Here is a 22,286-nt window from a genome sequence, read left to right as displayed (position 1 = left end):
GAAAGGTGAGGTAAATCCAGCCATTGGGGCTGGTGATATAGCTCAGTTGGTAGAGTGCTTGCCTCATTATGCACAAGGCTCCAGCATCACATACAAAAAAAAAAAAAAAAAATCCAACCATTGCCAGTTCCCTCTCAGTCACTGGGAGGAATTTTGCAGGGGGAAAAAAAAAGTTGAAATCAGAATCTAAAGTTAAAATGTTCTAATGATTACCAATAAAAATGCATTTTAGTTCCTATTTAATACAACATATTAGGGTAATTCTTACAAATTTAGCTGGTATTGATGAAATTAACTAAATGTCTTCCCTCTCATTGTCAATTTTTTTTTTCAAACTAAAGCATTTTAAATGGGAATTTCTCTTTTAGATTATACACCGAATTGAGCATTTGATATCTCGGCCAATATCATTAAGCTTAGGTGCAATAAAATGATATTTTGAAGAAAAACTGAAATATTCAAGACAGCATGTCCCTTTCCCTGGGTTTTCTGCCCTGAAACATTTCTGCTCATTTAAAAGTAAGTTTTCGGCCTCCTTTTTTTTGGATACTGGGAACTGACTCTGCCACTGAGCCACATCCCCAGACCTATTTTGTATTTTATTTGGAGACAGGGTCTCACTGAGTTGCATAGAGACTCACGTTTGCTGAGTCTGGCTTTGAACTTGAGATCCTCCTGCCCCAGCTTCCGAAGCTGGGATTACAGGCATGCACCACTGTTTGCCTCTTTCCTGTTTGAACTTATTACTTCTGTTAGGTTTAGGTTGGTGAGTCCAAGTCTCACTGTTGCTTTATCTTTCTAATTTAACTTCTTCTTGCACTGTGAGATGAAAAATTAGATCAAGACTTTGTAAAGAGAGAATCATGAGGTGCTGAGAAGGAAGAGCTCCCCCAGGAGTCTGGTTTAGAGGCCGGGGGGCATTGCTTTGCCTGCTGCAGCTTGATGATCATGTCTGGCTGCTCTGCTGTGTCCTAGGTGGATAAGGTCGTGGTCCAAGTTACCTATGGGGAAACCCAGGCATTTCTGCACAGTAAAAAACAATAGGAAAAGATGGCTTCTGTCTCTTTAATGTGCAACTCAGAGCTGCCACTTTGTACCATACCTGAAACCCCGGCACTCAGAGCCTCATGGTGGACATTCTTTGTGAGTTTAATTTCCTCCATGGTCATGACTTTGGTAAATGTTACTGAAATAAAAAGTACAGCAGGCAAGTCTGTGAGCAGAAAGTTTACGGAAATGGGGATAAATGGGCCCCGTACTTGATTACCAACTCTGTCCTACCTCTGCCAGGGTTCTGAAAGCAAGCACGTTACCTTTCACTATTCGATGCAGATAATAGTTAACAGAATGGGTGAGAAGGAGGAAACAAAGGGATGCCTCTAATAAAGTTCTGAAATTATTACTGCTTTTCACAGTCTATAGAAATTGGACATCCTCTGAATTACAGTCTCCATCAAATTGCTGACCCTTGTCCTGGGGGAGAAATTTATTGTATTCCTCATACCTGAAAAGGAAAGGCAGGATTAGTTGAGGGGTACTGTCCTTTTTATTATTAGCAGAACCAATGTTTATACTAAAGGAAACTATTTCATCCCCAAACCATGCATAAGAAAAATAGATCTTTCCAGCCCTCTCACATTTCAACTATTATGTTTCAAAATGATCTCTAATATCCAAAGATGCATATTCTTCTATTATAGTATAATTTCTCTTAACACCCTCAGGATAAAAGGACAGAGTTATAAAACTAAACACAGTAGCATTTTCTATTGTTCCTGAATTTCTTTTCCAGTAACTCAAAATTCTTTGCAGATATTCATTCTCATAGATGCTGTTTATTAAGAGAATACCCTCGACCAGCAAAAATGATCTCTGAAACATTTAAATTTATATTAATTAGGTCAATGCTATGATTTGAGTGTGTCCCTCAGGGGTTCATGTGTTGGAGACTTGGTCTTCAGTGTGGCAGTATTAAAAATGATGGACTCTCTAAGTCCTGAAGAAATCCAGAAAGAAATAATAAGGTCACTGCTCTTAGAAGGGATTACAGTAGCTCTCGTGGGACCCTGATTATTTTTGAGAAAGCAAGTTGTTGTTAAAGAGCAAGCCTGACCTGTCTCACCATGTGACCTCTCCCTCCACACACACGCAAGCCATAATGTCATCTTCCATGATGAGATACAGCCAAGGAGGCCCTCACCAGAGCAGAGCAGAAGTTCACACTATGTCCTTACACCTTCACTTCTTTTCTTTATGAAGTACCTCGTATCAGGTATTTTGTTATAGAAACATAAAAACTAATACAGATCATCTTTATCATCCTATATTGCCCGTTATCATGTGATTCGGTTTTAAGTTTTATCTTTTTAGAAAATTAAATTTCATGTGGTTTTCTATCTCATACCCATAGGTTCCTTTGGCACCCATCTTTCTCCTTGGTGTGAGTAATCACCTAAAATTGTCTAACCATAATATCATATTCTTCAAACCTCTTAGACCTTTTCTACTACCAACCATGTTTTTTAATAATATTTTTAGCTGTAGATGGACACAATACCTTTATTTGTTTTATTTATTTTCATGTGGTGCTGAGGATCAAACCCAGTGCCTCACACAGGTTAGGCAAGCACTCTACCACTGAGCCCCCAACCATGTATTCATGCATTCATTTCCCTAAGCTTGAAACTGTTGATCTTTGGAAATTCTATAGCTTTGCCTAGCTGGTTAATACAACATTCTTCCATGAAGCAATTGTGATCTCTTCTCTACATATTTATACATATGTGTTCTGACTACCCTCCTCCATTCTGGAGCAGTGGTTTCCCTACTTCAACATCCCATCATGAAGTATTTCCCAAAAATAATAATATATTTTTCTCAATCTCTTCCATTCTAAGGTCTTATTTTTTTTAAATTGTAGATGGACACAATACCTTTATTTTATTTATTTATTTTTATATAGTGTGAGGATTGAACCTAGTGCCTCACACATGCCAGATGAGTGCACTACCACTGAGCCACAACCCCAGCCCTGAGGTCTTATATTTTTAAAGGACTCACATTACCTGCCCAAAAAAAAAAAAAATCTCAAATAGAAAACATCAAACTGAAAATTTTTTTTTAAACACTTTTTAATCAACATTACAAAAGATGCCTCTTCTTTAAAAAGTCCTAAGTTTATTGTTTCCACCCTTAATGTTATTGAACTTATCGCTATGACAACTAAACAGCGTCCACAGAAATGTCATCTCTTCATTTGGAATTGGCCAGATCATCAAGAGGTTTAAATTACTGCAAGGGGTTAATCCACTTTCAGAGAACTGTATTTCCCGTGTGTCTCAGTCCAATCAGGCTGCTATAACAAAATACCATAGGCTAGTGACTCCCAAACAACCAGGATTTATTTCTTACAGTGCTGGTCACTGAGAAGTCAGACAGGGCTCCAGCAGATTCAGTGTCCAGGGAGGACCCACTTTCTGGTTCACTGATGGCACCTTCTAGCTGTGTCCTCACGTGATGCAAGGGCCTAGCTGGCTCTCTGAGGCGTCTTTTGTAAGGACACGAATTTTGCTCATGAAGGCTCTTCCCTCATCACCTATTCACCAAGCCTGGCCGGCTAACACCATCACCTTGGAAGTTAGGATTTTAACACAGGAATTTAGGGAGTGGGGGCTCAAATATTCAGACCATAGCACTCTGGTTTTACTTTTCATTTTTGCCTATCTCTGAAACAAGGTATAATATTAATGTTTTCCTGTTCAATTTGGATTCATTTTGTGTTTCTTTTTAGCTGCATTACTCTGGATTTGCTAACCTTAAAAATCCCATCATCACTGAAGAATTGGATATTTTGAGGCTTTGCTACTTTTGTTGCTGTTTTCCTTAGCACCGCCAGATTGCTGTGAATGGCAGGATATTGCTGTTGGATATGATTTCCTGGGCTTGACTTACAAATGCCCTCTGTTGGTTTGGTCTGAAATCAGTCACACGTTCTCCTTTGTAAAATGTATTACCACTGTCTAATGCAAATAATGCCTGGGACTTTGCCTTTTCCAATCTACCCATCTAATCATGGATGTTAGTAAAGAGATGGGAAAATATATCAAGATAGATCACTATGTATGAGACCGTTTCTATTCATTTTATGTCTAACCACACTGATTTTTATGGTGCTCAAATTGGTGTATTTTCCCATCTAATTCAAGTCATCAATTACCTACTGACTGCCCAAAGGTCTATGATATCAACCTATGCAAACAGAGTATAAGTCATAGCTTACCCTAGCAAATTTACATTCTCAACAAAGACACGCTGGAGGATGCTTCAGTGCTGGAATATTCAGGAAGGAAGGAAGGAAGGAAGGAAGGAAGGAAGGAAGGAAGGAAGGAGGGAGGGAGGGAGGGAGGGAGGGAGGGAAGGAAGGAAAAACATCACTTTTTCCTAATTTTCTAAATAAAGTATAGTTACCTATAAGCATACTTTGATTTAGTGTATGCCAATTTGACTATGTGAAAAGTGAGTCCCTGAGATTATATATGTATAATACCAGGCAAAGGAGAAGTAGCAATTTACAATTTTGTTGAAGAATGATTCTCAGAACTCAATATCAACAACTGAATCTCAGTATATGTGTGTTATTCTCCATTCATACCGCATCTCTGGGGAGAGAAATCATACACTGCAGTGAAATGAACAATTGGGAATGAAGGAAATCTCTAAATGTGTCCTTTGAAATTTTTAAAAGTCTACTTCACAGCATTCATTTGATCTTTATTTCCCACATACCCTTTCTTTTGGCATTACATTGATTGATTGATTGATTGTTGTTTTGGTACCAGGGACTGAACTCAGGGGCATTTGATCACTGAGCCACATCCCCAGCCCTATTTTGTATTTTATTAGAGACAGGGTCTCACTGAGCTGTTTAGCGCCTCACTTTTCCTGAGGCTGGCTTTGAACTCACAATCCTCCTGCCTCAGCCTCCCAAGCCGCTAGGATTACAGGTGTGCACACAGCACCCAGCAGTTCCTGTGATATTCAGAAAGGGCCTAACTGCAATCATCCTCCTGGGAGCCCAACAAACATTATAGTAATATCCTAACAATATGCTAAGTTGGGCTCTCAAAGATGAATCGGACACTGGTTTGCACAAAAAGAAACAAAGTCCCGTGCTCTAGGATCATCTGGAGTGAAGGGAGGCTGATATTAATTAATCCTGTGCCACTCCCCTCTATCTTCAAATATCTTTCATGCCTCCATTTTGTAGGGAAAAAGTTCACTTTTCTAAGATCAGGAAATCTTCTCATTTTACTTATTTGAAGTCGAATATTTTTCTTAGGTGACCTTGGTCTTTTTTCATCTCTCAACTTTTCCTCGTGGTCAACCTCTTCCCACATGAGGCACATGATTAACCTCCTCCTACACTGTGCTCCTACTTCACGTGTACATGATGCCCTACCTCGTGACTGCAATATTGGACAGCGGTTGCTGAAATCTGTAGGTAGTGGCTGTGCCGCGGCTCATGGTTAAAACCCGCACGGCACTTTATCTTAAACAGAGAGTAAACTTACCAGAGCAATGAGTTTTGCTTCTTTCAACATATAGTAAGCTCACATTTATCTGCAGTGAGAAAGGTCTTGAAAATTTGTCATAGAAGAGGCCTTCAGTGGTCTTTATGGCTGTCCCTGCTGAGGTTGCTCTCTGAAGAGTCTACAGTTTACCATGGTTACACAACACAGATGGGAGCTGGTGTGGTTCCACCACTGAGAATTCATTTTCCCTTAGGAATAGCCTCCCAAATGGTGGCTGTGGTGCTTCCCTTGAGGAACGGTCACTTGTTCCCTCTCTGCTGGCAGAGCTGCTGAAGAACACGTGACTGGGGCAGGTGAAATAACTGCACCCACACACGTCCACTTTTGAACACTGTGACAATGTTCTCTTACAAGGCAAAAGGGGTTCTGCAGATGGGATGAAGTTAGGGATGTTCAGATCGGAAGATGGGCCAGGATGATCTGGGGAGCCTCAACAGAGTCATGGGGTCTTTACAAGTAAGAACCAAGGACGTGAGAGTCACAGGCGGAGATGGATGATGGGAAGCACAGGTCACAGAGGAGGGAGACACACTGGAAGATGCTACTTGGCTGTCATTGAAGAAGAGGAAGCGGAGACAAGCCCAGGAAAGCAAGCAGCCTCCAGAGCACAGACGAGGCAAGGGAAGGGAGTCTGTCCCGGGAAGCAGCCAGCCCTGCCCACTCACTTGAGACCAATGACCTCTTCAACTACAGTTTTTGTTGTTTTAATTTGTGGCAGCAGAAATAGAAAACTAATACACATTCTAAGAAAAAATATCAAGGTTTCTGTGGACATACAATTTGGGAAATAATATTCCCAGGATCACCTTCCGAATGTCTATACCTTAAGAAGTCTTTCAAGGAAGAACCCTGCTGAACTTTGTTTACATCCTAATTTCCTCCAAAGTATTTAACCATCGACACTTTAAAGAATACTCCTTAAGTCTTTCTTTAGAATTATGGAATTCACTCTGAGAAACAAAGGTTTAAGGAGTTATCTCGTGGACGGTGGTGGCACAAAGAGGTGCAGGTATTCTTGTGAGCGTTTACCTCTACGGGAACTGGCTCTTTCACTGAATCATGTCCAAGTGTCCTTTATGACTGAATATTGTGATAGGTCCTCGGACAAGGGCAGAGGGCATGACATAGGAGACTATCATTTTGTAGGACATATGATACATTTACCAGAAATTGTGAACTACATAGAGCTTAAACTCTGCATATGAGAGAGGTAAAGACAGACAGCTGGTGGTTAGGCAGAGGTGAATGAACTGCTGTGGGAGTTCACGGTGGCAGGGGCGGGGGGGGGGGAGTCAGAGGATGAACTGTGAGGAGATAGCATTCAAATGTTTCCTTTTAGGACAGAGAGGCTTGGACTAGAAGAGACAGGTGAGAAGAGGAAGGGCATCCTAAGGCATCCTGAGCTGGGAGATGAGGGGGCAAGCAGACATCACCCAAATCAAGGACTGAGTCGCTTCCACAGGCCTTGGTAAACCCCATTCTCATCTGTGCAATAATAACAAATTAAAGTTGGGGTTCCAGTTCTAGTAAAAGACCAACATTTATCACAGAAAAGAAAAAAGATGCATAAATATATATGCTTTTAAAAAATGTATTTATAAAGATACTTTTAATATAAAACTTAAGTTCTGTCTTAAATTCTCCCTTTTTTTTCTTTTTTTTTATTGGTTATTCAAAACATTACAAAGCTCATGACATATCATCTTTCATACATTTGATTCAAGTGAGTTATGAACTTCCATTTTTACCCCAAATACAGATTGCAGAATCACATCAGTTACACATCCATATTTTTACATAATGCCATATTAGTGACTGTTGTATTCTGCTGCCTTTCTTCTCCCTCTGAGGATATTTTTCTGCATGGAGTGAACTTTCTGAGATTGTATTTTTTTTGGAGTGGGGGTACTGGGGATTGAACATGGGGGCGTTTACCACTGACCCACATCCCCAGTCCTTTTTATTTTTGTTTGTTGTTGAGACAGGGTCTTACTAAGTTGTTCAGGCCTTGACCTTGTGATCCTCCTGCCTCAGCCTCCCCATTGCTGGGATTTCAGGCATGCACCAGCCCGATAAAGTTTAGACGTGCGTCCTATAAGGCTTAGATGCTTTCTCCTTTTCCTTGGAGATCCTCTAGTCAAGAGAAATATAGCCTTCTTCACTGCTACCTGGGCCTTTGAAATAGTTCAGAATAGAGCGTGTTTAATTCAAAGCACGATATTAATTTTGTGTGCATGTGTGTCACTGAAAGATTCTGCTTTGGTATGGAGGACCATTTCTATGCTGACTTTAGTTTTTTGTGTTTGGCGTCAATGTTGATGGGAACAAAACCTACCTTAATGTTTGTTTTCGTAAGCCTAGAATCCAGAACAGTGCCTTTTCACCTTTTTGGTGGGAGGCATTTGGCATATTTGTTCCAATGGTAAAAGGATCATGGAAGTGACATCTTGGCTACACTTGGGCTAATGTAGAGAAAAAAATATATTTTTATTTATATTTGTTTATTTAAATAAAAAATAGGTGGCATTTTAGAGGTAAGAGATTCAACCAATTTTCTTTTCTTTCTTTTTTTTTTTTTCTTTTTCTTTTTCTTTTTCTGGCTTCTAGCTCCTAGAGGAACTAAGCCTACTGTTTTCTAGAAGAGATGTCTACACTGTCCCTAGGCTTAAGCCAAAGCTTCTGGCGAATTAAGCAGCTATTTTCTAAAGTTACACTGAGGAAAGCAAAGGCAGGATTTAGAGGACCCAAGGCCTCCCTCCCAAGGAGCCTGTTCACAAAGCATGACCTCTGGAGACTGTGCCCCCCACCCCCCTGTCCCCTGCTAGTCTGGCAAACACCTTCTCTTCTTTCAGGAGGGCTCAGGTGACACCTCTGGGAAGCCCTGGCTCCCTGGGGCAGTTGTTTACTTTGCCCTTTGTGCTCTCCAGCACTCTGTGCAAAACTCTCTCAAATATCACTAATCACATTTTATCCTATTATCTGTTTACATATCTGAATTCAGTTCAGTGAAGTTGACATTATATTGCCCTAAGCATCTGCTAGGGCCATGCTCAAAGGCCGGAAGGACTCTAGCCTTAGGAAGGCTGGCATCTCACAGTGAGAGACAGACAGAACCCAACTACTTAGAGCTCTCTGGAAGGGCAGAACAGGATGCAGCCGAGGGGGTGACCATGAACTCCTGGACAGAGGGTCTTATTTCATCCTTAGTCCTTAGCACAGGGTCTGGCCCCTAAGAAGCTCCAGATTGTAAAAGAAGAAGGGAGAGAGGAAGAGAAGCAGGAGGTGGGGAGAGGAATCACAGTATGCCTGCTGGTGACTCTGAAGGCTGGATTTTCGGGTTCCTGAAAGAGATCTTTTGGAGCAGAGAGTCATGATTCAGTCCTACCTAGCAGGTAACACAGAGCATGGCAACCACCATCTGATGGAGACAAGCCAGCACTCGCCTCGCATTTAGCTGTGGTCCCTCAGGTGCCTGTGAATCACACTGTCCTCCCTGGAGGTCTACAGAAGAGGCTTGCCCTCGCGGGGCCACAAGCACTAACTACATCAACCTAGTTCTTTGCCTCTGCAGTACCCGAGGTTCTTCTGCCACCACAGAAGGATTTAACAAGAATTTCGTTGCCCTCAGAACCTTGTGCAACATCCATTTTCCCAATTCCCTGCCAGCTTCGGCTGTGCAGCAGTCTTAGGTTACGTAGGGCAGATGGGGAGAGGAATCACATTTCAAGCCTCCGTCTGCATCCCTGAGCCCTCCCTCAGCAGCTTCACCCAGGAGAGCCGGGAGGAGGGACCAGGGATCAGCACCCCCAGGAGATGACAGTGTCAAGTATGCCTCAAATTTTCATCTTCAACGGCTGGTATCATCTAACTCCCTTGGGAGAGACTACGCTTTGTTGCTTAGACTAGCAATATAATCTCTAGCTATCCCAATGCCAAAATATCAGTTACAGGTTCATCTGTATGATGGGATCTACTGGAGTTCAGACCACGGGAACAATGGCGTGAGTCAGGGTTTGGGGCAAATCACCGGATGGGATTGAGCCCCACGTAAAATGAACTAAGGAAAAGTCAAATTCTCTATACCGTCACATTTTAAGTAACTTAATTCCAAACCGCTCTTTGTCTCATTAAGCCGTAAAAGGGGAGCAGATACTCCTGAAGGGGTTTTCTTCTCGGAAGTCCCAATTAGAAAGAAATTAACATTCCCATAGCACCCCAGCTCTCCTCACAAAATGATACTGAAAAAACAGTAAGTGATTTGCAATTAGAAATAAATGTTTTACCAGACACAGAAGGCCACCTAAGTATAATTCCATTCACATGAAATATCTAGAACAGATAAATTGATAGGAAAATTCCAAAAGCAATTGGGTGGTTTCTAGGAGCTGAGAAGAGGGAGAAATGGGAATAACTGCTAAAAGGGTATGGTCTTTTGTCCAGGTAATGGGAATGTTCTGGAATGAGACAGCAGTGATGGTTGTACAACCCTGTGAATATACTCAGTACCACCAAACTGTCTGCTTTAAATGACTGATTTGACATTACGTGGATTTCACCTGAATAATTAAAAAATGTTTTATAATTAAAAGACTCATCATTTCTCATTGCTCAACAATCTAACATCACTGGAAAACAAAGGGAGGATTTTGTTCCCATTCCACAGAGCGAAGAGGGATTAAGGAGGTCTCTCAATTCTAGTATTTGTCACCTTTTGACCTTTCTGTGTGTGAAAAGCACAGTATTTCCCAGATGTCTGTAGCACAGAAGTAATTCAAACCAGTGACCCCTGATTTGTTTGGCCACACAGTCTAACTTCACAGTCAGCATAAGTAGTGGCAGGAACAGCAACTGTTGATCTACAGTGACCAAGTGCTGGCTGGGTCACCCGAAGCCAATTAAATAGGCCTGTGTCCACCTGGCGAAGCCTGACAGGCCTGCGTGGTCTAGCTGGCTGCAGGGAGCAGCGAACTGGGGTGGGAGGATACGAAAAGGGGCAATTTCCACACACTTTCAGGATCAAAGCAAATCAATGTTAACAGAGAGCAGAAAGATCTTTGGAAAAGACGCAGCGTTTCTCTTTTTGACCATTTTATACTTAGAAGAATACAGGCTTCAACACAGAGATCCAAAGCAGGCTGCCGTTCAGGGAAGAAGCCCTGTAGCTCAGGGGGCATCAAAACACATTTAGAACAGAGGTGACAAGAAGGGACCTTGAAAGGAAACCACGACCCACTCAGGAGAGGCAGACCAGGCTTGTCCGCCACCTGCCCTGTCCACACCCATCATGGCTTCGGAGCTCTGGACAGACAGGCCTCCCTAGCCCTCACCCACCAGCGCCTCAGCCGTTCACCTTGCCTCAGATCAGCTTCTTGGTGCATCTCTACTCTTTCTGCTCTTGACCTTGGGATATTTTCTTCCTATTGCAGCTTTATCTCACCTCCCAGAATGAACACTCAGATTTGCGTGCTGGCTTTCCTTAACCAGGATTTAGACACTGCGCCACCACAACCGTCTTGGGTCACCTCGTCCACAGTCAGCCCAGCCAGGGATGTCACTTGAGGGCTATGTGTCCTCACAAGCATGGGCCCTGTTGCGTTCTGTTCTTCTTCTCAGGTGTACCTCTCAACACTATGTCTAAAATATGGCTCTGGTGTTGGTTCAGACTCACAAGCGGCCAGGCAAGCTTCATATTTAGAAGGTGTCTTTAAATGTAATGAATAGCAAAACTTATTAAATGCTTTCAAAATCCCCTCATTCTACTGCAAATAAGCCAGTCTACTCAGTGAACTATGCGCGCGCACGCGCACACGCGCACACACACACACACACACACACACACATACATAATTTTTCCCCCATGTTATATGAGGGGAAAAAAATGTATTCTTGTCACAAAATGTTCTATAAGCCACATAAATTAATTGCAGTATTATTTCCTGGAAAAAGTCCTAAAAGAGAAAAGAAGCATCTGTTTCCTATGTTTCTCAGGCTTTGAGATGAAACAGGCAAGGTGGGAGTGAGAGGCAGACAGGACTCCTTGGGTGGGAGCACTGGGCAACACTGATCCAACTACAATCCTGCAACTCCCACCCAAGTCCAGGGCAGCTTCCCGTCAGCTCCATGCTGGTATCACAGTCACATGGCACGTGGCACGGTATCATTTTGATCTGGCTTTTTTGGATTGCTGACTCTGCCCTTCAGCCAGTCATTTGCACTTTCTGAGCTGGTTTCTCCACTTAGAAGACGGGAATGGTAATCTCTATTAAGTGTTTAGGATGACTACGGCGGGTTTAATTATGGCTCCCGAAAAGATGTGCTGAGGTCCTCACCCCCTGTCCTACAGGAAGGGACCCTGCTTGGACATACGGTCATTGCAGTTTTAATGAGTTAAGACGAGGTGTCACTGGAAGGGCGTGAGCCCTTAATCCCACATGTGGGTGCCCATACAGGAAGATGGAAATGACCACTGGAGACACAGACCCAACAGGGGAGCCCCGTGACAACACAGGCAGATGTTGGAGTGACCCAGGTGCCAGCTGAGGAGCACCAGGGACTGCCAGGTGACACCAGAAGCCAAGAAGAAGTAGGGAAGGATCCCCGCCTCTGTCTCAGAGGGGGCATGGCTCTAACTTGATTTGGGACTTGCCTACAGAACCGTGAAATAATACAATCCTGTCATAACCACGTGGTTCCTGGTACATTGTGATGGCAGTCTAGCAAACCAGTGTGGGGATGCAGGTCTAATTTACTTAGTGTGTGCGTGTGTGTGCATGTGCACGTATGTACATGTGTGTGTGTGTGCGTGTGTGTGTTTTCACTGCAGAGGAAACACACTTAGAGTAAACCAGGTAGGGAAGAAGGAAACTTCTCTTGTGTGTCTGCCAAGGTTTGAATGTGAACCCCTCATGTTGGAAACTTAATCCTGAATGCAACAGTGTTGGGAGTGGGGCTTACTGAGAGCTGACTGGGTCACGTCCCTATCACGGCTTTGGGTTAGTCAGTGCAAAAATGTATCTACTAGAAAAGCAAGTTTGGCCTGCTCTTGCTTTTGCCCTCTGTTGCTCTTTCACTTTCCTCCATGAGATGATCAGCATGAAGACCACACTTTTGGGCTTCTCAGTTTCCAGAACCATGAGCCAAAGAAATTCCTATTCTTTATAAACCACCCAGTCTCAGGTATTTTGTTATAGCAGCAGAAAATGGACCAAGACAGTATCTAACCAATGGGAATGTCATGATTTCCTCTGGACCTGACATTGCCTTTCCAAATTCCCACTTACTCTGTCCTGGCATGCACCAGCTATACCCCCTCCTTAGGGCCTTTGCATTAGCTACTTCCTCTGGGAGATGCCATCTTTCCTCAGTGAGCCTCTAGCTATTCAACTTAACACTACAATGAGGACCCGTCCACCTTCAAGTACTCCCAATTCCCCTTATTCTGCTCTATTTTTTTCTTTTTTCCATATTCTTGCTAGTGTCTAATATCCTAATAACATATTTGTTATGTGCATCATTTATACCGTCTCCCTTCATGTTGGGACATAGTCCCAGAAGGGCAAGATCCGTGCCTGCTTTGTTCACTGATGGACCAAGCATCTAAAACAGGACCTATTTCACTGGAGGTACTCAACAAACATTTTCTTTTTTAAATTCATCGTTCATTTTTCAACAATCACATAATTATTACAGAAGCCATTTATGTGCACTGCAAAAAAATTAGAAATAATTAAAAATTTCAATTCCCACCATCCAGTAAAATATCTAAAAATAAAATTAACGAGAGTGGTTTTGTTTTTTTTTTAACCTTCTTTTAAGTGACTCCCTAAGGGCTTCTATCACCTGAGAAGAAATGTCACAGTAGAAATAATACCCCTTTGCAGGGCTTGGTGTACAGATTAAGTGAACTAATGTACCCAAATACTTAACACAATGCTCGCCATGAGATCTTTTTAACTTCCATCCTTCCCCCCAACTTTCAAAGAGTGTGTGGCAGATACCTGCAGACAAAAATTATGCTGTTTTCAGAAGGGAGGCCTCCCCCTCCCAGCACTGGGAGGACCCAGCCCTGTGGTCCAAAATCGCCATGAGGCGTGGCCACTAACGATTCCAAGAGATTTTGTAACAGCCACAAAACAATAAGCAATGACAATGACATTTTTATATTACATGCCCATCATCCCCATTTGCAAAGATTTTCCTATGAATTTTTCTTTTATAAACAAAAGAATTGGGGTTCAGAGACTATAAGCAACTTGTCTGGGATTACTCAGTAAGTTGAAGGGCTGGGACTTCATTCTAGAATGAGAAGATCACAGTGACAAGGGTGCCTGAGCTCGACGCTTAGTGAACTACGTACTATCACTTGTAGGCTCCCATTCAATAAGTGAAATGCTCTTCTGTCCTTCCTCGATCATGAGCTACTTCCCTTCCGTCCTCTACGCAGGTGACTTACCTGTCGTAACAGACACAAGTCCTTTTCTGGTTGGATAATCCTCCACCAATATTTTCTTCTTATAAAAAGCAAAATTCGCCCTCAGCGGTAAGGATGTCAGAAAATGGGGAACATCATTGAGGAAGCCTGGGAATCACTGCTCTCATGAACTGTTGAGAAAAAACAAAACATCAAGAACGTTTTAGGTCTTTAATCCTCTCTCTGGCAGCCTTTAAGATGAATCTCTTTGCCTTCCATTCCTTGGTGGAGAAGTCAGTGTTTTTTTGTTAGTTTTTGCTGAGGCTTTCAAATAGGTGAAGTAATATTAAGTTTCATGGCTTATCCTAAATTTATTGTAGGGTTTAAAAAAATATTTAGTATAAACTGTTTCCACTTTTGAGGGGATGGAAAGAATCACACCCGTGGACACTGAAAACATCTAGGTTCTTACGCACAGAATTCTCGGACTCACTCTTCATGGTAGGTTAGCCTAAATTCAAGGAGCCAGAACACACCCATTCTGTCTAGCAGAGAGAAGGCAGAGAGAAGGCAGGAATCCTTAGGAAGGCTACTCGGGACATACCAGGCAAGATCTCAGAGCGGCGGGTGACACTGAAGCAAGTCTGGCATTTCATTCCATACCACTTTTCCTTTTGAGACACTACTGATTTTTCAGAAGCACAGGCCAAGCTGCCAAGAAGCCCAGGAAAAAAGCAGCTATTTAGAGACACAAAATGTGAGCAGAGTTTTTGTCCATCTCGCAGGATGGAAAGGAAGGTCCCAGAGAGAAAGAACCAGAAGAGAAGCCCGTTTAACATTCTGCCTCTTGCCCACCTGCAGATTGGCAGGCGACGTGAACCAGGCAGAAAGCAGCAGAGAGGCCTGAGCGCTGAACAGACAGAGCCCTGGACAGTCCCCATGGTGGGGGGTGACAATTAGAGTTCAGGGCCTACCAAAGGTGTCTAAGTACATAAGCCATGCTTCCAGTAGCGCTGAAGTCTGACCTGAGGGTGAAGGCCCACAGAATACCACACCCAGCCTCGCATCAGCACAGCCCCTGGGTCCCTGTGTCCATTAGGGAGGTCTGTCCTACTCCAAATGCCCATTAGAAGCAAAAGTAAGGACTAGGAGTGCTTGCCTAGCATGCATGAGGCACTGGGTTCAATCCTCAGTACCACATAGAAATAAACAAATAAAAAAAGGCATTGTGTCCATCTATATCTATACAAAAAATAAATAAATAAATAAATAAGTAAGCCCTCAGAAGAAAAACCGACACCTCCACGGTATCTACAACTCCTGCAAGTAGTACTACATCCTAGCAGCAATTCCAGGGCATACCAGGGTGTGGTTCAAGAAAGAGACAACGAGCCAGCTGTGGTGGCACACGCCTGTAATCCCAGTGGTTGGGGAGGCTGAGGCAGAAGGATCACGAGTTCAAAACCAGCCTCAGAAAAAGCAAGGCCCTAGGCAACTCAGTGAGACCCTGTCTCTAAATAAAATACAAAAAAGGGCTGGAGATGTGGCTCAGGTACAGCGCTGCTGGATTCAATCCCCAGTATCAAAAGAAAAAAGAAAAGGCAATGAAAGCAAACCCAGAGGTGGCCCAAATGGAGACAGGACACAGTCTTTAAAGTACCTACAATGAATATGTCCAAGATTATGAAGATTACGTAAGATTTTAACACATGTCTCTCAGTAACTCACAGAACAAGCAAAAGAAAAAAATTAAATAAAAATTCAAATGATTTGAATACCACAAACGTAACCTTAGTCACCTATGTGGTAGACTGCACCCGACAACTGTGACTACATGTTCTTTGAAGGCATACGCAAAACATGTATAGAAAATGACCACACAGGCCATCAAGTAGATCTCAAGAAATTTCACCAAATGGAAATCATAACGTATTTTAAAATGTGCCATTTTGAATTAAGGTTTCACAGAAAATCATGAGAATAAAGTTCCGTTTTTCCAACTTGAAGTAAAATTTACAATGAAATGCAACACTCTTAGCATTCACAATCTGATACATTTTGTGAAGGGATTCAGCTGTGTAGCCATCAACAAAAATAAAAATATAGAATATTTCCATCACTCCAGAAAGTTCTCCCGTGCCCCCTTCAGTCAATCCCCACACCCCAACAGAAATGTTCTCCTTTCAATACCATCTATTAGTTTTGCCTATTCTTGTGCTTCACTAAACGGGCCCAATTCGCATGTGTTCTTTCACGTTTGTCCCTACGCACCTGGCATAATATCTCTGAGATTCATCTGCATTGTTGTCCACAATTTGTTCCATTTTATTCTTGAGAAATACTCCGTTTTATAAAAATAGCACATATTTTTTATGCCTTCTCTTATGGATGGACATTCAATTGTTTTCATTTGGGAGCTACATTGAAAAAAGCTGCTATAACTATACTTGTACAGTCTTTGTGCACATGTACTTTCATTTCTCTTGGGTAAATTCCTTCTACTTCCTAGGAGTAGAACTGCTAGGTTATAGGTTGATGAATATTTAATTCTATAAGAAACTGAGCATAAGACTTGAGTAGACACTAAATATGTTAATGCCAATTAGCACACAAAAAGATACAACATCACTAATCATTAAGGAAATGCAATTAAAACTATGATGAGATACTAAAATAGTTAATGGGTCCCAACATCCCAAACATTTCAGCCAACTCTTCTGTCCAAGAATAGGGGAGGGGGGCTGAATGATGGACGAGACAGACCCGAGCAAGAGAAGGCTAACCAAGTACCGGTTTAGCATTGAGTTTGACCAATTGTCTTGGTACTTTATCAATACCTGATTAGCACAGATACTAATCAATAACCAGTCTTTTTCAAGACCATATTAGCATAGATATTGATCAATATCCTTACCCAGTAGCTATATAACCCCCAGACTACTACATGTTAAGTGGCAATCTGCTATAAGTTCCCCTCTCACCTTACGGAAGTTCTATCTCTTTTCTTCTATCTCTTTTCTTCTACTCCTTTCATTCTTCACTCAATAGTGGTGGAGGAGATTCTGGCTGGCCAGTTGTGACTCTCTGAGTCATGCCAGCAGACATCCCCTGCTGTGATTAGCAGCTAACATGAAAACAGACTTGCTCAGCTGCCGAGATACAGACCCCACCCACCAGCAGAAGTGGAGAAAATCGAGTTTCATCTCAAACTTCAGTTTTATTTATTTACTTTTAATTTTTTTTAATTTGTTCTTTTTAGTTACATAGGACAGTAGAATGTGTTTTGAAATATCACATATACATGGAGTATAACTTCCCATTTTTGAGATTGTACATGATATGGAGTTACACTGGTCATGGATTCATATGTGAACATAGGAAAGTTAAGCCCAATTCATTCTACTGTCTTTCCCATTCCCATCCCCGCTTCCTTACCCCCACTCTGCCCTGTACAATCTGATGAACTCCTCCTACTTCCCCTCAACCCCCCCTACCTATTGTGATTTAGGAAAATGCCATTATTTCATTCTTATTTATGTCTGAGTAATATTTCATTGTGTATATGAATCACAGTTTCTTTATCATTCATCTGTTGAAGGGCACCTCAGTTGGTTCCATAGCTTAGATACTGTGAATTGAGCTGCTATAAATATTGAGGTGGCCGTGTCACTGTAGTATGCTGACTTTAAGTCCATTGGGTATAAACTGAGGAGTGGGATAACTGGGTCAAATGGTGGTTCCATTCTAAGTTTTCTAAGGAATCTCCATACTGCTTTGCAGAGTGGTTACACCAATTTGCAGTCCCACCAGCAATGTATGAGTGCACCTTTCCCCCCACATCCTCACCAACATTTACTGTTACTTATGTTCTTGATAATTGCCATTCTGACAGGAGTGAGATGAAATCTCAGTGCAGTTTTAATTTGCATTTCTCTAATTGCTAGAGATGTTGAACAGTTGTTTCATATTTGTTGACTGATTGTATTTCTTCTTCCGTGGAGTGTCTATTCAGTTCCATTGCCCATTTGTTGATAGGTTTTTTGTTTGTTTGTTTGTTTTTTGTTTTTGGTGTTAAGTTTTTTGAGTTCTTTGTATATCCTGGAGATTATGCTCTATCTGAGGTACAGGAGGCAAAGAATTTTCTCCCAATCTCTTCATGTTCTTGATTGTTTCCTTTGCTATGAAGAAGCTTTTTAGTTTGATACTATCCATTTGTTGATTCTTGATTTTACTTCTTTGTGCTTCAGGAGTCTTGTTGAGGAATTCAGTTCATAAGATGACGTGATGGAGATTTGGGTCTATCTTTTTTTCTAGTATGCGCAGGGTCTCTGGTCTAATGCCTAAGTCCTTGATCTCCTTTGAGTTGAGTTTTGTGCAAAGTGAGAGATAGGGGTTTAATTTCATTTTGCTGCATATGGATTTCCAGTTTTCCCAGCACCATTTGTTGAAGAGGCTATCTTTTCTCCAATGTATGTTTATGGCACCTTTGTCTAGTATGAGATAACTGTATTTATGTGGGTTTGTCTCTGGGTCTTCTATTGTGTACCGTTGGTCTTCATGTCTGTTTTGGTGCCAATACCATGCCAATTTTGTTACTATAGCTCTGTGGTATAATTAAGGTGTGGTATTGTGATGCCTCCTGCTTTGCTTTTCTCACTAAGAATTGCTTTGGCTATTCTGGGCTTCTTATTTTTCCAAATGAATTTCATGACTACTTTTTCTATTTCTATGGAGAACATCATCAGAACCGTAATAGAAATTGCATTAATTCTATAGAGCACTTTTGGTAGCATAGCCATTTTGACAATATTAATTCTGCCTTTCCAAGAACCTGGGATATCTTTACATCTTCTAAGTTCTTCAATTTCTTTCTTCAGAGTTCTATAGTTTTCATTGTAGAGGTCTTTCACCTCTTTTGTCAGACTGATTCCCAAATAATTTTTTGAGGCTATTGTGAACAGGGACAGTTTCCCTAATTTCTATTTCAGTTGATTCATCATGGATGCATAGGAATGCAATTGATTCATGTTAATTTTATATCCTGCTACTTTGCTGAATTCATTTATTTATGAATTCTAGAAGTTTTCTAGTTGAGTTTTTTGGGTCTTCTAAATATAGAATCATGTCAGCAAATAGTGATTGTTTTGAGTTCTTCTTTTTCTATTAGTATCCCTTTAATTTCTTTCATCTGTCTAACTGCTCTGGCTAAAATTTCTAGGACTATGTTGAATAGAAGTGGTGAAAGAGGGCATCCTTGTCTTGTTCCCGTTTTTAGAGGGAATGCTTTCGATATTTCTCCCCTTAGAATGATGCTGGCCTTGGGTTTAGCATAGATACCTTTAACAATGTTGAGGTATGTTCCCACTACATCTGGTAAAACTTCAGTTTTAATACCACCTCACATCCATTAGGAGAGCCATTATGAAAAATACAGAAAATATTTTTGTTGGTGAGGATATACAGAAATCAGAACCCTTGCACCCTGCTGGACGGGATGTAAAATGGTACAGTTGCTGCTGAAAATAACATGGCAGTTTCCCAAAAAGTTAAAAATAAAATTACCATATGATCCAGCAAGTCTACTTCTGGGCAGAGACATAAAACAAATGAATGCAAATAATAACTTTTTACAAGTTATTACAAATAAATTTTAACAAGCAGGCAAATTGGTGGATACAGAATCCATGAATAGGGCTTGATGGTGTTTCTATGTATAATTTCAAGTCTGAAATCTGGTTTTCCTTTCTCTAACTTTTTTTCCATTTATACAAAATAGACCTAGTGAAGCTCCAAACAAATTTCACAGCTAGAAGCAAGGTGCTAAACTGAACCAGCTGTGTGGATGCCCACGTACTGCTGAGGTAGCCATGGCAGCTTGTTCTCTACTGAAAACTTCCGTTTGGGCTCCTCACCCCCTCTCTGTTCATTTCCTTACTCAGAGACTCCCAGAGAACTCCGCAGAATGCTCCAAACAGTTTGTGATTCACGAATGAATAATCTGGGCACTGTTTTCAAATACAAGGACAAAAATCAACAAGAACAAGGCAATCAGGGTGTGGCTACCACACCCTGGGTCTTGCCAGGGAAAAGGAAGGAAAAGAAAGAAGAGTGTGATCCTTGAGAACAGCGGGCTCAAAGGCAAACTCCTCCATATAAGGAGAAAAGGGGCCTTGGATTTGTTGTGCTGTGGGGAGCAGGTGTCACAGCCTCTATTGTCTGTCCCAAACAGCCGCACAAGGGTGATCAAGAATGAGGAATCAAGAGTAAGGAGGCTGTATTTCAAGTTCTGGTCCAGCAGTTATGAAGAATGGGTACTGGGACCACATCTCCAGGGTTCGTTTACTTCTGCAAGACCTGGCATTTGAGAACAGATTGTAACAGAGAGACAGACCACAGCTGAGTTATTCAGAAGGTTTCTGCCCAGGAGTCGTGACTGCGTTGCTGGCTGCTTCCGGCCAGGTGGTGGAATTAGGTTTCTGTCTGCATGAAGTCAGTTTTGTGGGCAGATATGCCACGGTCACTGGGCAGTGCCTTCTGAGTCCATTCTCGAGGAGCAACTGGCAGAAGCAGCAGTGACAACTTTTAGCGGTTCTCAGTGGACAACAGCACCTGGACAGCGACACTATCTCCTTTTCCTTCCCTAGGGTGTCCCATCCTGATGGCAGGATACAGCAGGCATGATCTGAACCATGATACTCCAGTCTCGGCTGGATATGAAATTACATTGTAAAGTACGAGAAAAACCTACAGCCAGGCACGGTGGCGCATGCCTGTAATCCCAGCGACTCAGGAGGCTATGGCAGGAGGATCACAAGCTCAAAGCCAGCCTCAGCAACTTAGCTGTCTCAAAATAAATAAAATAAAATGGGCTGAGAATGTGGTTCCTTGGTTAGGCATACCCCTGGATTTAATCCCCAGTCCCCGCCCCCCCCAAAACCCCTACATAATTACTTCCTTTCCCTCTACCTTCACGTGCTAGTAGGAGGGCAGAATTTCTGCTACTCCATCTCCTACGTCCCCCAGCCTTTTTTTGGAGGGGGGGACTGGGGATTGAACTCGGGGCACTTAACCACTGAGCAACAATCCTTTTTTTGTGTGTGTATTTTTTATTTAGAGACAGGGTCTCACTGAGTTGCTTATGGCCTCACTAAATTGCTAGGCTGGCTTTGAACTCACAATCCTCCTGCCTCAGCCTCCTGAGCACTCCTGGGATTACAGGTGTGTGCCACTGCACCCGGCTCCCCCAGCCTCTTATCCAGTGGAACTTCCAGAAACACATATGTGTAAAAGATGTACTGTAATCTGGAGCTCAAAGGTGGCCTATCTAAAGCCATCAGCTCTTTGGGATGGACACCACCAGAGTCTGGCTCAAAGGTGGAAATTCACCACCTCCACATGATTTATACCATCCCTCTGAACAGAAAACATTTCTTAGCCAAACTACAGGTTTTGGTAATCCATAAGCTTAATGATGCTATTAATTTTTCTTTCTTTTTTAATTTTCACCTTTAAGCTGCAGAGGAGAATGATCCATGCCTGCGGCTCCTGCATCACAGCACTATTCTCTCCTGAACTCCCCAGATCACACCATGCTACTCATATTCCACTTCTGAGTCACCAATAACCTCTGAATCCCCAGTACAAGTCTTGCTCAGGTGGCATTTGTCTTGACATCCCACTCTACAGTCACCTAATGGAAGATGCCGCTAACCGGATGTCATTACTTAAATTTTTCTGTTTTCTTGATACCATGTCTTCCTGGCTGATTTGAATGCTCTATATACTCTTTTTTCCCCTCTATTGTAAATCTTCAAAGTAAAGCCAATATCGATTCCTCGTCAGTTGAATGGCAATACGGTTTTTTCTAAGAGAAACAATCGTCATTTGATTTTCCATTCTCTCATTCTCCGTACTGGGCTAGCTTTTAGAAACTCCTTTGTTTCTTTCTTTGAATGTCTCTTAAGCTTGTTATCCCCGTCACCACCCTAACTCAGACTCTCGTCTACACATGCCTGGCTTGCTGAAATATCCTGTTATTCAGTGAATCGGCCTCTGCTTACCGTCAACATTACCACCAGGTTGATCAGTACAGCCCTCTTGCATTAAGGACTTCCTTCCTGTGAAGCATTTGGTGACTTTCCATTATTCACTGAATAAATTTCTATCAGAGACTGGTATCCACGGTCCCCACCATAGTGCACCTGCTTTGCCTATCCAAGCTTCTAGATTCTATACCTGCCAGCCCCCTCACAAAATGCCCACCCTGGACACATGGGTGTCCTTGC

Source organism: Callospermophilus lateralis, chromosome 8 (genome assembly GCF_048772815.1).
Source record: "Callospermophilus lateralis isolate mCalLat2 chromosome 8, mCalLat2.hap1, whole genome shotgun sequence".
NCBI classification, from domain to species: Eukaryota; Metazoa; Chordata; class Mammalia; order Rodentia; family Sciuridae; genus Callospermophilus; species Callospermophilus lateralis.
The sequence above is the reverse complement of the archived record's forward strand: the minus strand, read 5'-3'. Positions refer to the sequence as shown.